Here is a 15,005-nt window from a genome sequence, read left to right on the forward strand (position 1 = left end):
GCTCATATATAATATATATAATATAATTAGACATAAATTATATAAATATCCTTGTTGCATATAGAAAATCATCACGAAAATATATTTATTGTGAGTCGCGAAGTATTTTTACTTTTCGTATATTATTTACAATTTATAATATATTAAAAGCCTCCAATAGAAATTGTTTAAACAAAGTGAGTTAACGTAATGTAAATGGGTTTGGAATGAATATTAAAAATGAACTTTGATTGAGTTATTGCGTGATCTGTCAACACAGCAATAAATGAAAGAATGGCTATTGCCAAAGACACTTGAGGATGCTAAATAAATTTGATCGAGAGCAATGTAAATAAAGAAATAATTTAAGTACAAAGCTTATAGTGTTTTACAAGAGAGAGAGATAGAGATATATTATATCTTGTAGATTTAAGATACATGACGCGATGATTTCCATCGGTGACTTTAATGAATCCATATGATATCTTTGAATACCTATATTATATTATATGTATCCTTTAAGAGGAGCTCGTTATGATTTTATTACGAGTTATAAACTTTCCATACTCAAATTTCACTTTTAAAGGTGTATTATCAAATAAATCATCCTTAATTCTATATTTAATTTTTCATTTCATCACAGAACGTCTCGCGAAACTTATTGCGTTCGGTAAAAACGCACCACTCAAAGGCTTTTTTATTGCATTGTCTGAGAAGTTGGATGTGTGGTAAAAACAAAATGAAAAAGGTGGCACGTAAATCGAAAATTTAACGTCGTGTCTCAGGACTCTGTTCGCCGTGACCAATGGCGATGGTGTAACTTGTGAACAAAGTATTGCCTCTTCTTGTGCCTACATATATATTATATGCGTATGTGTATATTATGTATACTTAAAAAGATTCTGGGAGTTTACGAGGATACTGGCCCGCAAGGACAGCTCCGATACCAGCCCAAGATGGTGTAACCAGATGGTCATAGCGACTGAGTATCGAGGCACTAAATATTTCCCCAGTGAAAACGATTCTCGTTAGTCTTTACAATGTCTTCATGCACGTGTGATGTAACATCTGATTGTGATGAAGAGAAAAATGAGAAACTAAACCGACAAAAAACACAAATTGTTTCTTATACGTGTCGTTTTTTTTTTTTTATTTCCGTGATTTACCTCAATTGTTTCAGTCCATTATCGTTTCAAATTTTTTTATGCTTTTTTATAATTTATTTTTATTATTATTTGATTCATTAACGTACCCAAATTTTCTCCGCGCAATACTTTCGATTACTCCGATTCCCATCGCGATTACACTTGATATTATAATTTAAGTTTATTTTTACATTCATTCATTCATTCAATGTACGGTTGCATGAATTCCGTGAAATTTTATAATTTTTTTGGGTCAATTTCGAAATCTTGATTGTTCTACCAATAACATATTTCTTTTATTGAAAATTTGACTACTGTACGCACTATAATTTTTGTTTTTTATTGTCAGAATTGTTACTTGCATTTTAATATTTTTATAATTTTTTTTTGAAAAATTATTTTTTGAGCAGACTTTTATAAAATTATTACAAAATTTTCATCTACATCTTACTCTTATTACATAACATATTATTAAATAATTTTTGACTGAAATTTTTATTCATAAACTTACTAACTTAAATAACTCTTTGATCTATCCAATGATTTGATTTATGTCATCATTAAAAACTTTAATATCGATTAAATCGAAAAATCAAACTTTAATAATGTCTTTATACTCATTATAATTACGAATTACATAATTACAATTTTATTTTAATTTGTATATCAGACTTTCCACATGATTTCTTATCAATACTCATTATCTATTCATGTCAAAGAGAATTTAAAGAAATTTTCTTGAGATTATAGTTTGCTGTTTAAATATTTATACCCTGTACAATATTCGCAAGTAAAAATTTCCAAACCCGAATCTCTTGGGGAGCAAAAATTCCCCCATTTTTCCCCAATCAGCAGATCGAATTCCCCGTCTTGTTCATCACCCGCCCGATCAATTTAACCACCCCTACGGAAATATTCTGCCTACACGCATGTCTACACACGGATCCATACATTGGTACGTACAGTACATAAGTACAATCAAACGAAAAAAGCGATTTGGTGGATAGAACTTGAGCCACGACTACGGTTTAGTGAATCGGGCACAAACACTCACATAAATATATCATATGTGTACATATGTGTATATACAAGTTACTCTTTCGAGTTTCGAGGAACAGCTGTCGGCAGCACAGCCAAACTCGGTCTATACTCCCTTTATCCATCATCAAGGATAAACTTGTCCCTTTCCAACAAAACTCTCACCCTCTTCCACTCTCCTTTTCTTCCACGTCCTACGTGTACCCCGACTTTGTTTCTTCTTTTTCTCAGTCCGATCAGATCGCCTCCACACCCACCACCGTCTCCGATGCGTCTCAACCGTAACCAAAAATAATAAAAGACCCTTACCTCCTATTCACTCGTCCTTCTTCTCACATATATATATATATATATATATATATATATATATATATATATATATATATATATATATATATATATATATATATATATATATATGTATATATATATTATTCCATACATGTAGCCCAACACACTCTCAAACAAAGACCAGCCATATAACATAGCCCATAGCGCCACGAGCCACTTTGTGTTTCTCCAGCTGCACTCTTTCGCCATAAAATTATTTTCGTAAAAATATTTCTACTCGTTTTTAATCTTTTTATCTTTATTTCAATTAAATTTATTTACAAATTGAAACGTAAAATAAAAGAATAAACATTTAAACGCCCATCTCAAGGATCAGAGGTCCGGGGTTTAAATTTAGCCGGTCACAAATCATCCAAGGATAAAATATCTCCAATAAAAATCTAGAGCGACAAAAAATACATGGCTAATAACTGTTACAGTATATTATATGACCATGTGTAGTCTTTTATTTATTAAGTTTTTTCTGTGCTGTCCTTACATTACTCTTAAGGACCATGTGTGTAGTAAACTCCCTTTTAACAGATTCTTCTCATCTATGCCGTGAATTTTAGTTGTATTGAAAACGTTCAAGGCTGAAAGATTCTAAAATTAAAATTCAATTCTTTTAATAACTTATTAATTTTTTAAAATCCTTAATTAGACGATGGTTGAAGGGAGAAGTTATTTTAGAACAAACTTGTCAAAACTGGAATTTCATATTATTCAAAAAATTGACTTAAATAATAATACTTAATTTGTATCAACTTTTCTTCTAGTAAAATGAGTTTAATTTTTTAAAGACTTCAACATTGATATTCTAATCGTGTTCTATTGTCTATTTTAAACACGACTATCAACGTGCAATCTCACTTTTAATTACAGCCTGTAGTTATCAATAGATTATTCATATTTTCGATAACATTATTTTATTACTTGCATAGTTTAGATATATTTAAAAGTAACTAAGCGTCGCTCTTGTTGTCTATTATAATAAAATTATTTTTATGACGTTGAGACATAAAAAGTTATAAAACTTCCATTAAATATTTATTCAAACTTTTATAACTTTTTAAATAAGTAATAATCGATTTAAAAATTTTCCAACAAATAATGACATAAATATTTTAAATATCAAATATCAACAATATTTTATACTCGAATTTTAGATTTAACACTCCGTTGAACTCATATGCAGTGTATGGCCTCTTGATCTTAATAAAAGTCTAGCTGCGTTTAAAATCCTCCAGACTAATAAAACGCGTGTAGCAGGTACGCATCCCGATCCCATCCAGTCGCATCGGTCCAGGTCCATGAGTTGAGTCTCGGACTGGATCCCACTACTATTATCTTATAGTTGGGATATATATCGTGCGACCACTGCCTCAATACCTAACCGTTCCACCACTACAGCACCCAACTCCTTACACACTACCGCCACCACGGGCTTGAGTCTTCCAAAGCCAAGAATCGCGGCGTCGACGGGTACTAACTCCTCCGATACGAGCTACGAGCCAGTTACTAGTTACTATACACTGCTCATACTCAGTGTGCTGGTGATCTGCCGGTTACGGTCCTCGGTCCACAGTCTGGTTCAGTACTTTTCTGTCTACCCAAGTGTTCACATGTCATTTCATTGCTTTTATCATGCCGACAAAATTTAAACTTCAAACTAATGAAATTATTTTTTAAGTTTGGAAGACCGGTTGATTTTTTTTATCTGTTAAATTTATTTTATATTTTTTAAATTGCGGACAGTGAATTTGAGTAGTGAATTTTTGACTGAAAAAATTTAAGTGAATTTATTTTATTCAGAAGATAGGATGTAGCCAATCGAGGTTTTAAATATTTTTCTATGACGATCAAGCTAAGCTAAACAATAAAAATAAACAATTGACAGTTTTATTGAGCGACTTTTGGTGAATTCACGGTGAATTTAAGAACTTGTTTGGTGGGTTGTTTTCAAGTGGGAGAAGAAAAAAATAAAAAAAAGGACCTCGGGAGCCGAAGAATTCGTGAACGGGAGAGCAAGGTTCGAACCCTCGACTTTAGTTCAGTTCTCTAGTTTTTTTGCTCTTTAACTTTATGCTTTTGCCTGTTTTGTACTGTGTGTTACTCCCGGCGTTTTAGTAATTATTATTATTACTACAATACATTCCATACATCACTGTTGATCCTCAACACAGCTATAATTTAAATATTATTACTTTTTGGTCTTTTAACCGACGATAAATATTTGAAAGTGCGAGTGTTGTGCTCCATCGGGTGGCGAAAAATGTAAAAAAATAAACTCCATCCAGCTGTTTTATTATTTTTTATTATATTGCTATTTAACTAAGTAACAAAAACATTTATGTGAGAACTTAAACACTGCAAAAAGCTTGGATATTTATTATTTTATCATTTTCGGTAAGTCTACTAGATACTTCATTTATATTTAGTTAATTATTTATTAGTCATTCTCTTTAAGTGAAACCGGCGCTTGGAAGATTTGTATACTTTTATTTCGTAAAGTAACAATTAATTTTAAAAAAATTTATTACGATAATTACCTATAACAGGGACCTTGATAAATAAACGTAAGGTCAAATGTTAACAATAAAATCGATCTCGTAACGGAAGTCCTTGTCTATAGATTTAAATAATTACTCTTGAGTCTGCAGTATTTTTTGTGGCGTTACTCAATTGCTGAATCAATTAACAAGGACTTTAAATACATGTTGTATAATATCGAGAATTAGAGACGAGTTGAATACTTATATAAATAAAATAAAGGAGTTGCGTACAATGTTAAGTTCGCTGGTGTAAGAATTTTACACAATTTTTCTTTATAATAAATTGCGAAAAAAATATAAAGCAATTAGAATTCGTCAATGTTTCACTTTTTCGCTTTTAAATAAAAGTTCTATCTGAAATTTTTAAAAACTGTTTTTATTAAAAATTAAATTTCTTACAAAAAATTTCGGAGTTAAATTAAAAAATTCGTTCCATGAATTTTTAAAATTTTGTAGAAAAAATTGAATTCTAAAATTTATTACCGTTTTGATAATCAAATAATTATTTCTTAAAGCCTATAAGTTTCCGCGATCGGTAGTAAAAATTGCTTCATTGCACTAGTATTTTTCCAGTAACAAGTTAAGGCAACGGTGTTTTAAAATGCATTAGACGTTTAATTTAGCAAGGAGTAACTATTGGAGCGTCTAGGTCTGGTTCTAGCGAGATCGTAACACTGGTGAGGTCAGATAATTTAAATTAACTTACTCTTGGTATTGCTAATCGTGTAATAGCCTGTCAGGTGTGTTTACTTGTTAAATCAGTCAGTCAGGTGAACGTGGCCAAGTGACTGGCATCGTCATTGAAAACTTTCTCGCTTGCCGCTGCTGCTGTTGCTGATGCTCAGCTTCTTCAGCTTTTATGACAAAATCTCATCTTTAAACTTTCATCACCTCATTTTATTTTATTGTTTCTAAACAATTCATTAATAATTATTGTTATTAGCATTATTAATAATAATTATTGCTGTTGTTAAATCTTTAATAACTTAATTTAATTAAAAAATTAAATCAGCGGAAAAAAAATTCTACAAGCGAAATGCGTAAAATTGATGAGCTAATTTTTTGTTTGATTAATTTATGAAGCGAGCATTATTTTCATGGTTTTTAAAATTAATATGTAATGAGTAATAAGTCAGAGTGAGTGCTGGAAGTGCAGGGTAATTTCGGATGGGTTGAAAAATGACGAGTTTAAATTAAAATGAACGTAGACGCGTATTATCCTCGAGCAGAGGATTTTCGTTTGATGATGCCGAGTAGAGGTTTCTTGACAGAGAACATTATGGAGAACTCCATAGTCCATGGGTATAGAGGTAGAGTCACATGCTGTCGGTGTGAGAGGGCAAAAACGCGAGAACTCGAGCGTAAATCCAGGATGTAAACGTTCCTGCGAGGGCACTAAAGTCACAGTCAAGGTAGTCGTCCTTCTATAAATATATTTTTGTCTCCAATCTCTCATCATTTTTTTTTTCTCTTGGACTCTGTGCTTTTGAAAATACCTTCGTCATGAGTCATGACACGTAATAATTTTATGCTTACTTTAATTTTCGACAGTTACTTTTTTCATATATGATTTGATTTTCTTTTATTGGAATAAATTATTGTAGTCTAGAGGTTTTAATATGTACTCTCACTCTTAATTGCTAGACTTATTTTTTCTTTATGTTATTTTGTCAGGATTTTTTATTTGTTGAGCAACTTTATTATCTTATCGAATCTTATCAGAAGTCTATGTATTTAAATTAACGGATTGACGTATAAATTATAAGTTTATTTGTGTGTAAACTTAAACTTGGTAATAGCCATTAATTATTTGAATTTTTAATATGTTTTGTGATTAAAATTTTACCGTTATTGTTATGAAAGAACAGTCTTATCGTTCATAACCGTTCATTTTTTTTAAATAATTTTTTTTATTAAAAATTATTTATTAAAAATAAAATAAAATAATTTATTTATTAAAAATTTTTCACTTTTGAACTTAAAATTTAAATAAAAAAATTTCCCTTATAAATTTTAATTACAATTCCTTACTAATTCATCGATTAAAGAAACAAATAATTAAAAAGCAATTAAATAAAAATTTGAAGAATGAAGATTTTCTTTAAAAAAATTTAATAAAGAAAATAAATATATGAGCGTAATGAGAATGAGAATGAGGATAAACATCTGAAGGCATAAATATTAAAACAATTTAAAGAAGTATTTAGCCAAAGAACTGTTGATATTCCCAGTAAGCTGGCAAAGTTTAAAAAAGGAGTGAAAATAGTGTACGTAGATTAAGAGGATAAATAAGATGAATATACAGCCAGAACAAAGAGAGTAACGGAGAAAGAAAGTTCCTTGTACAATTCGAAATCGAACGAGGCTAATAGGGAAGAGGAACACGCGGTGGTAATTTCACCTACGCTTTAACCAGCATCTATATACACCGAGCGGCCAGCAATGAGACAAGACACACGGCTCACACGACACATCACACATCACACATCCGACATCAGCATCAGACATGATAGATATATACATACTTATATATTTATTTATTTATAAAAAATAAATAAGATGCGGGAAGAGGAACGTGTCGCGATTGCAAGTACACTTCAATCCCGGTGGACATTAAGACCGGTATGAGAGACATTATTGGCCTCTTATGGTCAAGGCAGACTTGAACTGCTAAAGTTAAAACTGAATAAAATAAAATAAAAAGAAACCATACCTCTATTGCGACTGGTAACTACTTCACCACTTAGTCACCATCACCCACTACTTTTAACTTTTTCGATTATTATTATTATTACCTTCGCCATTCTTATTTATATTAATTATGCAATCCATCATTTTTTTAATTGCGTCATGTACTTGTTTTAACATTTTTATTACTTGAGTTATAAAAATCTCCAAAATTGGTATAATTGCAAGTTTGGATTGTGAATTTTGTTTTATTTCCATTAAAAGTAATTAAACATTTTTTTAAATTATTAATTTAATATTTGACATTTGAATAATTTATAAATTACATGTTTATACTTTTAAAAATTAATTTTCATTCCAAAATTTTTCACTATAGTTTAAAAAAAAAGTCTCTAAAGTTTGAACTTTAATATTACATAAGAATAAATTATCTCATCATTGAAAATAAAATTAATGATCAGCAACTACCAAAAAAATTTTGAATAAATCAACAAGGTTTTAGCAGTTTTTTTTTTTTTTTTAGTTTTCTGTGTTCAGATTATTTAACTTGAATAATTACGCGTACCGCATTAATTAAAGTTATTATATAAAATATTGTCGCATTAGATAAAAAAGGATGAATATCTGTTACCCCTGTTATTGCTATCCATAATTTTACTTTCATTATAATATAATGCTCACATTTTTAACCTGACCTAAAGTCATATAACGTTATATATACAGTATAAAAAAAAATAACTTTCATTGTCGAGATGAGAAAATTCATAGAAACCCGTAATTAAACACATGATTTTTTAAACAAAACTGAAATAATTCTCACAATAATTATGTGAGAAAACGGGTATCATACAACGAATAGACAATTAATTAAAATTATTTAATAGTTTCAACTATTAATATTTATTTTATTCTTATTTTTCATTTCAATTCACCGTCGAATCGATTAATGATTTTTTCATAAGTCATTGCATCTTACGACTTGCACTCATCCTAGATCTTGTTCACATTTTATTTAGAAAATAAATACTAACTTCTAACACAATAGCGATGTATAAATATATAATTAAAGTACACGAGTAACATTGCAACGGAAGTTAGTACAGGCTTAAAGAATTTCTAGTGTGTACAGAGTACAATTGAGAATAAAACGCGTAGTGAGTCTACAAGTTGCAGAAATGAAAGGAAAAAAAAATAATCTAGAATCACGACAAGTGTAATTATAATTTATTCGTCTAGGAAATTGTTTAGATATTGCTATTTACGTTTGAGTAAAAAAATGAATTGCGATTAGTAAAATATTATTCAAGGTCTGCTGATGGATGAAAGTATAAATTTTAATTGAAATATATTAAACAAAAGGTAGAAAAAAATATTCCGCGCACTGAGAAAATATAACGATAGCAATAAATGTGAACTGGACAGACTTGTGCTCACACATTTGAATTTCACCGAGATGGATCACGTATTTCATTAAATGTCGCTTGTTGATCCAACTGGCTTGCACTTACACTTAACTTAGTTTACATATAGTACTATTATATGCATGCACTCGCTACATATGTATAGTTGCTTCTGTTCAGTAGCATTACACACCGAGGATCATATGGTTGCATTATATTGTAGGTAGGATCTTGCTAAAATCTTAAGTGGAACAACCTAGTCTCATTTTATTTCTTTAATCTCGTTCTATTATTTTATTCTTACCATACCATACCGTACACGACGTTCTACACTATACGTGTTACTTTTTTCCGCGCCTATATGAATCTTGATGCACGAATCCGCAATGCCGGAAGCTTACTTTACACTGGCTACAATGTACAAATGGACTTGCGTGCTGATTTCATCGCACACTATTTTACAATAATTATTTATTTTGATTTCAAATTAAAAATTTAATCATTAAAAATCGGTTTTAAAATCAGCTAATTGCAAAAAAGTCTAAAAAAATTTCAAAATCATTAAAATATTTAAGTTTTATCTTTTAGACCGTGAAACCTTTACCGAAAATAATTCATTCAATTACAAAATCATTTTCATTACACCTTTAAATTAATTTTGAATTAACATGATAATTTTCTACCTATAAAATTATTAAGCTCTCTTAAAATGAATTTAAAATGATATTTGATAAGAATTAAATCTCTTAATTCAATTTACCTTCAAACATATAATAAGCTAGCAAGATTGCACCATAGAGAACAATAAACAATAGCTGTCCTTGTTTAAGCAACTTCAACAAGACTCGAACTCAACAATAGACTAGATCTTGATCTAGATCTAGATTTAATATCAATCATACAAACATACGTTAAAAGATTATTCCGAGTAGAGATAATTAACCTTTTTCTCACCCCGTATCTCACCTAAAAATAATACAAAACATTTTAAAATTTTTATCACGACATAAATAATTCTTGTCACATGTCAGCTTATCCTATTGTCTCCTGTAATTAATGCAACGTGTGTAGTGTACTTTAGCGAGCAATAATATAAAAGATATAAATAAAAACAGCAAAAAAAGTGAAACGTTCACTTTTTTTACGCCGCTCGATTAAGAAAAGAAAATATTTCCGGTCTCTTATTTTTATTTTATTCAACTCTTGTTCTATCTATGTATTAATTCATCATTTATTATATTAATTATTCTCTTGATAACAAAAAAAAAAAAAAAAAAAAAAATGAGTAAATGAACATACGCACATGTAATTCTTTTTGGGCAAAACTTAAATTTCTCTATTTTAATCGCGCGGTAAATCTGATTCAGATGTTCTATTCACTAACAGCAAATCTGCAAACATAATGCTAAGAACAACAAAAATAAAATCGAGTGAAATCTTAATACAACAGTTGAGATGTTATAATTATAAAAATGATAAAGAATTATTAATGATTTATAAATGATAATTTTTCTAACTTTGTATTGTTTCAATTTAAACTTCCCTGAGTAAATTTTTAATGGTAAAACTTTCATTATTTTCCTAATATACATTTATGTTAACCTTATAGATAAATATAAATATAAATATGAAGTATATTATAGACAACGTTATTTATCTTTTAAAAAGCGAGAGTGAAAGACGGGCATGCACGCGTACGCACACTTTACATTACATGTATTATGTTATGGTGCGGTGTGGATCAGAAAAACTATTTTATATATAACCCGTCCATCCAATCAGCTACTAATTTATCTATTTATCGTTAATTTAATATCATTACATCCAGTGAACGTAAACAGCGTTGTGAACACATTTACCAACAAACGCATTAAATATAACATACAATGTTTATAATAATAATTAAAAACAAACATATAATTATCTGTCGATTTGACTTTCAATATTATTTATCGTAACATGTTATTAATAACAATTTGTTGCTTTTTAATAAATTTTATAATAGAAAAATGATTATTTTAAAGTTAATGATTATGTCGTTTACGTCTAAAGTCTCAAGTCTAGTCGGGTAGAAAGCATTTTGTCCTTTTTACTCAATCTCTATCTATCCTTGGGTTTCTTTCCCTTTCAATCTAGTCTTTTGGTGTTTTTTACGTGTATAAATAACTGTGAGAGTGAGGGATATGATGGGATGATATAAATTACACACGAGTAGGGTCCCACGAGCTAAGAACTCGCAATTATTTTTCATTCACAATGGCGGCGCCGAGCCTCACTCACTCGAGAGATGCTCCAGAGACCATTTGTACTCTCCGCAGGACTTTAAAGAATTTTTTTTACATTTACATATTAGATTTACATTTTTTATCTCACAATTCTTTGAAATTTTTTTTTAATTTATTCGAATACTTAAGCCATATTTTTATTTTTAAGTATCAAGTCCAAAAATATTTTTCAACAAGTTTTTTTTTAAGTATAATTATAATTATATAAAATTTCAATTAGTATTACACAATTTTTAATGACGAAATTTATGGCAGTAATTATTTTTTCCTCAAAAAATTGTTTATTACAAATATTTCCATGATTTTATCTGATGATCATAAATTTTCTTCAAATAATAATAAATAAAATCCCAATCATTGGAATATAACTGTTAAATTTAATTGTTAAAATAGTAAAACACCTCACAGATAATTTATAACCCAGAGAATCGTTATCTAAATGACTTTCAGTGATACCGCGCATAGCACTGTAATGTATACTTTAACTAGTCCCACATGTATATTAGTCCTGGGAGTTTATCTTCCCTTGGCCACTAACATGCTCGTATTTATTAAGTAAACTCAATGACCCAGAGACTGTTTTTTATCTCAATTTCCGGTGGGAACGCTTGTAGAAACTGAAAACACGTGTACTTTTTATACCGCCCTAGCTAATTGTGTTAACAGTTATAACTTTTACCGTAACTTTTTTCTCATTATTCAAAATTTGCATAAATAAAGATACTGAATAAATCTCCACTATAGACATAAAATCATATATACATATTTACATACATGCAAAATAAAAAGAGAAAGAATATTTATTTCCCATAAATTTATAATTATGATTTTAATTTACAAATTTATGAAAAATTATTTTTATCATAATAAATTTATTTATTAAAAAAAGATAAAAAATGAAGTGTCTGCTGATTTGATTGTCATTCTCGCGTCAAGAAATTTTTTTTAATGCTCATGTTATTTTCTTCCACTATCAAAATTTCTCACAATACATATACAATAACACATTATATTACCAAAAAAGCGTTTATTTTTATCCGGGTAGAGTGTAACAAGCTGATGTAATTCACACTTATCGTTTGCACGCGACACAGGATATCCTTGAAGCCCGCTAACGGGGTTCGCCAATACAGAATGCCGCGTCGACGTCGACACTCGAGTGTCTCTTTTATTTCGTCCTCCCCAGGAATTTCAATAGCATATTTTCCCACAGGTATAAGACATCGTTCAACAGTATGCTGTATGCAGTATGATAGTTACTTGTTACTGCTAAAGTATACCCGTATCTATCGTGTGCCCATTACCCCGTTTGGTTTACTCGAGTGCATTCGGTACCCGTGCTCATACAAACCGTACTGTACCTGGCGTATTGGCGTATCTCATACATCGCGACTCCTTAATCCTTAATACTATCCTTTCCTTGATTACGATGCTTATATCAGCCACCAATTTACCGTCAATATAATTCATCTTTTAAATTCTCAACTCTCTCGTTACCTCCTCTGCTTAATTCTTATTGTATATATATATATATATATATATATATATATATATATATATATATATATATATATATCCACTTGATCTAGCTCGTGAATAATCTCCGGAATTCGTGCCGATCGTGCCCGAAATTCACAGACGACATTAATTATTCTCCGATAGACTCTACTAGTATTAGTTTATTCCACACGGCCAAGTCACTTAAGCTCTCATTATTCGGCTTGTATATAGATATAAATATACATATTGACATGTTAAGTCGTTGTATTAGTTACAACAAAAACGAAAGCCAGATTGTTGTTAAGAAAATTCTTAAAAAGCAGATAGCTTCTATCTTTTTATTTATTTTTTCTTCATCTCAAAACAGAGTCACGACGATTGGGTGTCCCACCATATGTACACTGCTGGCACATTATCTTAATGTAAATGTGTCGGGCATGGGTATATTCAGAATCTCAACACAACTTGAGCTCATTATCGGTGTGTGGAAGAGCTCACATGTGTAATCCTATGCATGCGAGCTGTTAATATGTGTTGCAAGCTCACTTCGACACACATGCCACACAATCGTGAGAATGCGATCCGCTTTTATGGGAAGCCATTACGGCCACCGCCAAGACACATACATATGCACTTATTCTTATTCAGCTTCGTCTCAAAGTTATCTCCCCAGTAGCAAATAAAATCTGTACAAGTTTAGTATAAGTAATAAACAAAGAAAGTGGGCCTTGACCTTTTTAATAATTAATTATTAATTTGTTTGTATTTAGGATTATTTTTTTATACTAAATATTAAGTTGTAATTATTTATCACAATTAAAATTACGGCTACCGTGTTAATTACTTATTAAGTAGTCGCTTTGTTTGCTATTGTTATTGTTAAGTATTAAATTGATTCATCTTTATTTCGGTTTTTTGAAGTAATTAAGAGATTTAATCAACAGAGGAATAAAGTAAGCTTAACATTGTAACGAACGTTTTCCGTTTAGTTCGTTGATCTTGGCTGTTGCGCAATCATATTTTAACATACTTATTTGTTAACGGTTTTTTTCCTTTATTTTTTTTGTTGGTGGTATTATTGTAGAGTTTTTTTTTTTTTTTTTTTTTTTTTTTTCGTGACGATGTATGGAAAATAGTGGAATGAATGGATGTCAGTTTGAGTTGGATAACTATAGATAATCATTGCACAAGTTGCTAATTTTCTGAAATTTATTATTATCCTAATAAGAGTATAAATATATACCTTTACATTGACGTTAATGATATGAATGAACAATCATGTATTATGAAAATATGCTATAACGGATTATATTTTTTTTTTTTTTTTTTTTTTTTTTTCCATCGGCGTCATTAATTGTAATAGACTGTGAAAAATTATTAGCATGGAAATAGATTTCAAAAAATTTAATTCGTGAAATTAAAATGAAAAAATTTTTACAGAAAAATAAATTTAAACAAAGTAATTTGTCGCTAAAAATCCGATTAAAAATTCTTTAAAGCAATTTGAAATAATTTTCTCTGCAATTTGCCAAACAAATAGCAATGATTATTTAGAAAATATTAATTTGTGTGCCGACACTCAAAACCTAATTATCAATTTTCGCCTAAATGAGCAACAATTCGGTTTAATTTGAGCAGGAACAAGGTCAGTAATTAGCTAATTAACTAATTAGGAGAGAGAATACGTGCAATTATTTTTTCGAGTGAGAATAAAAAGGAGAAGTAAAAAAAGTATTTAAAAAATAAACAAGTAAATTTAATGAGTTATTGGAAGAAAAAATATAAATAATGTGTAACAGAAATAGCGAGTATTAGAAAAGATTCTCATGTGATTTCTCTCGGCGAAAGAAAGCGCTAATCAATGACGAGATGATCTTGTTGTAGATTGCGATTACCGGAAGCATTTAGCTCGGTATTATATCGAGCAGAGTTGGAGTACTTACAAGCAGAGGCTTTAATTTAGAAGCGGGAGGGAATTAATTGTTTGCATGTAATAGCCCGAGTGTTTAGTTTATATTATACTATATTATATTACAAACAACATACTACAATATAGAATGTATGTTGTTGTGTTTTGTCGATACTGGA

At 29.8% G+C, this 15,005-nt stretch overlaps 1 protein-coding gene across 3 annotated transcripts in view; it reads left to right on the forward strand.

Moving 5' to 3' along the window:
* Positions 1–15,005, forward strand: part of Knockout (Stork-head domain-containing protein knockout) — an 89,653-nt gene that overhangs the window by 1,754 nt on the left and 72,894 nt on the right. For 2 of the 3 annotated variants that reach the window (XM_074246269.1, XM_074246271.1), the window contains exon 1: positions 4,059–4,898. The exons of the other annotated variant lie outside the window; for it this stretch is intronic. The gene's annotated coding sequence lies outside the window, so the exon portion shown is untranslated. Of the gene's footprint in view, positions 1–4,058; positions 4,899–15,005 lie in introns of those variants that run through there. 3 annotated transcript variants of the gene reach the window in all.

Source organism: Cotesia typhae, unplaced genomic scaffold, assembly GCF_013202065.1.
Source record: "Cotesia typhae breed Kobodo isofemale line unplaced genomic scaffold, CoteBio_Ctyphae contig_48, whole genome shotgun sequence".
Taxonomy (NCBI): domain Eukaryota; kingdom Metazoa; phylum Arthropoda; class Insecta; order Hymenoptera; family Braconidae; genus Cotesia; species Cotesia typhae.